The sequence below is a fragment of the Ictidomys tridecemlineatus genome, chromosome 15 (genome assembly GCF_052094955.1).
Source record: "Ictidomys tridecemlineatus isolate mIctTri1 chromosome 15, mIctTri1.hap1, whole genome shotgun sequence".
Lineage (NCBI taxonomy): Eukaryota > Metazoa > Chordata > Mammalia > Rodentia > Sciuridae > Ictidomys > Ictidomys tridecemlineatus.
The window spans coordinates 49,544,829-49,547,856 of NC_135491.1; positions in this window are offsets into that span (position 1 = coordinate 49,544,829).

A 3,028-nucleotide genomic window follows, 5' to 3' on the forward strand; every position below is an offset into this window, starting at 1 on the left:
AAAAAGGAAAAGGAATAACAATTACCCAGATTCCCACCACAAGGCTGAAGAAATAAAACAGTCTGAGTGTGGTAGCTCACCTGTAATCCTAGCAACTTGGGATGCTGAGGCAGGAGGATCACAAATTCAAAGACAGTTTCAGCAATTTAGCAGGGCCCTAAACAATTTTAATTTTTATCAAAATATGAGATAAAAATGGGCTGTGGATGTGACTTAGTGGTTAAGTCCCCTTGCATTCAATCCAAAACAATAAAAATAAAACAATCAAGAGGGTCTCTGTGGCCTAGACTTGTAATCCCAGCAAATAGGCAGCTGAAGCAGAATTGTGAGTTTACGCCCAGCCTTGGCAATTTTGCAAGACCTTGTCTCAAAATAAAAATTAAAAAAAAAATTAAAAGGGATGGGACTGTATCTCAGTGGTAATATGCCCCTGGGTTCTTTCCCCAGTATCAAGAATTTTTTTTTTTCATTAAAAAAAGAAAGGTGGTTATTGGGGATGTCACTCAGTATAGAGAGTTTGCTTAGCACGTGCTAGGCCCTAGGTTTAATCACCAGCATTGAAAAACAAACAAATGAATAAAAAACTTCAATTGAAGTCTCTCTCCCTGCATACCCATATCAAGACAACAGCTATTCTGGAATTGACACTTGTTCTTCCTGTATACACTTTTAGCATGTATTACTTTTTCTATTAAAACAAACAAAAGAGCTGGAGTTGTGGCTCAGCCAGAGTACTGGCCTCACACATGCAAGGCCCTGGGTTCAATCCTCAACACCACATAAAAATAAATTTTAAAAAATGTAGATAAAAATATATATTAAAAAAATAACACCCCCCCCAAAAAAAAAAAAAAAACACGAAAAGCCAGGTATGGTGGCCAACACCTATAATCCCAGCGACTCAGGAGGTTGAGGTTGGAAGATAGCAAGTTCAAAGCCAGCTTCTGCACTTTAACAGGACTTAAGCAGCTCAGGGAGACCCTGCTTCAAAAGAAAAAATAAAAAGGGCTGAGGATGTACCTCAGTGTATAGACTTTCCTAGTTCGCCCCCAATATATATATGAGCATGGCGAGACTCCTACCAAGAAAGAACCTGATTTCCAAAGTGGGGTGTGGAGAGAGGTTTCAAGGGAATAAGAACACCTGGATTTGCGTGTGCTCCCACGTGGTCTTGGGCAGCCTTAGTTTCCTCTAAAATCATAGGTTTATAACACACGGCAAAGGAATCTACCAGATCACAAAGCAAAGGCCTTGAGGTCTAGTGCCTGGCTTATGGTGAAGCCTGAATAAATTCCAGTTATTATTATCCCCCTGCCCCCAGAGGTAGGGGCAAGGAAGACGCTGAAATGCGGAAAAACAAGGACTGTGTCTACCCTCCCATATACTCACACGGCTCACAGCCAGGGCGAGTGAAAACCTCCCCCGGCCTCGGCCACGGCTGGCAGCCCAAGCCATCACGGCTCAGCATGGCGGTTGCACTCCCCCAACTGCCACTCATTGCCCAGGATAAGTCTCAGCCTCATTGGCGGAGGCCGGAAGCCAGCCGCCCAGCCAATCCCCTTACAGAATGGGACAGGCCTGTCTGGTGCAAGACCAGGGACTTTGGGGGAGCGAGGGGGGAACGACCGGCAAAGACCAGCACTAGTGTCCTGCAGAGGACGTGCTTTTAATATCCAGCTTTGTCATTTGTCGCAGAATGTATGTCTCTGTGACCTGGAACTCCATGAGAGTAGCAGTGTCTGCCTTTTTTAAAATGTTGATCCTCGGGGACTAACATATGGTAGTGACTTTAGGTCCATCAAACTTTCTAAAGCTTTGCTTCTGGGGCTGGTTGTGAGGATCAAAAGCTTAATCAGTACCTGGTGTATACTTAGCACTCAACAATTGTTAGTATGATTACTCTTAGTACATTGTTGTGAAGTGGGGAATTAATCAAGCAATTTATTTTTACTGGCTTAGGAGCTTTACATATTGGTATAGGATGCTATTTTACTTTTTTTTTTTTTTTTAGAGAATTTTTAATATTTATTTTTTAGTTTTTGGCGGACACAACATCTTTGTTGGTATGTGGTGCTGAGGATCGAACCCGGGCCGCACGCATGCCAGGCGAGCACGCTACCGATTGAGCCACATCCCCAGCCCCGCTATTTTACTTTTAAAACTATATTCTTCTGCACTGTCTGTAACCAAGTTATGAACAGTACAATTTTCCTCCGTGTATTTGGATATACCGAAGATGTATGTAATAAAGAAGTGATTAAAGACACAAAAGTTTGTATTCTGACTTTGCGACTTAATGATCAATATGGAGTTGGACAAATTCATTTGCTCATTGCTCATCTGTAAAAAAGGGATGGCAACACCTACTACAGTTTATTACTGGTACTGAGTATTGAAAGGATACTTTACCACTGATCTACATTTTTTTTTTTTTTTTAAGCTAGAGATTGAACGCAGGGGAGCTCTACTACTGAGCCATATCGCCAGCCCTTTTTATTTGTGAGACAGGGTCTTGACAAGTTGCTGAGGCTGGGCTCCAATTTCCAATTCTTATGTCTCAGCTTCGCGAATCACTGGATTACAGGGCTGTGCCATGATGCCCGGCTTAGTTTTCAAAGGCCAATGGAGGGCCAGGTGTCTTTTACTGTTAGATCATTTCTTCCACGTGAAATTGAAGGTCTGAAGAACAAGTGTATACATGAGCACAATAAGAACCGTTGAGTTCTGCACATAATTCTATAACTAGAACGAAGAGAAGTATACCAAAGACCTCTACTACACACGCTACAGCTCTTGTTAACTATGTCAACTGTTAGTAATTCCCATGAGGAAATCAAAATGTCGGTTTCCAGGAGCCAGCCTCCATCCCCGTCACGTGACCTACTCTGCCCATCTTTCTCAACCATTGCATCAGCCGAGCTAGAGCCGCCTTTCCAGAAGCCGATTAATAAGCTGATTCGTGATCAGGTTGATTGGCATATATGTTGACCAATAATGTTTCCTAGGAGGAGATCGTAGCGGAGCACTT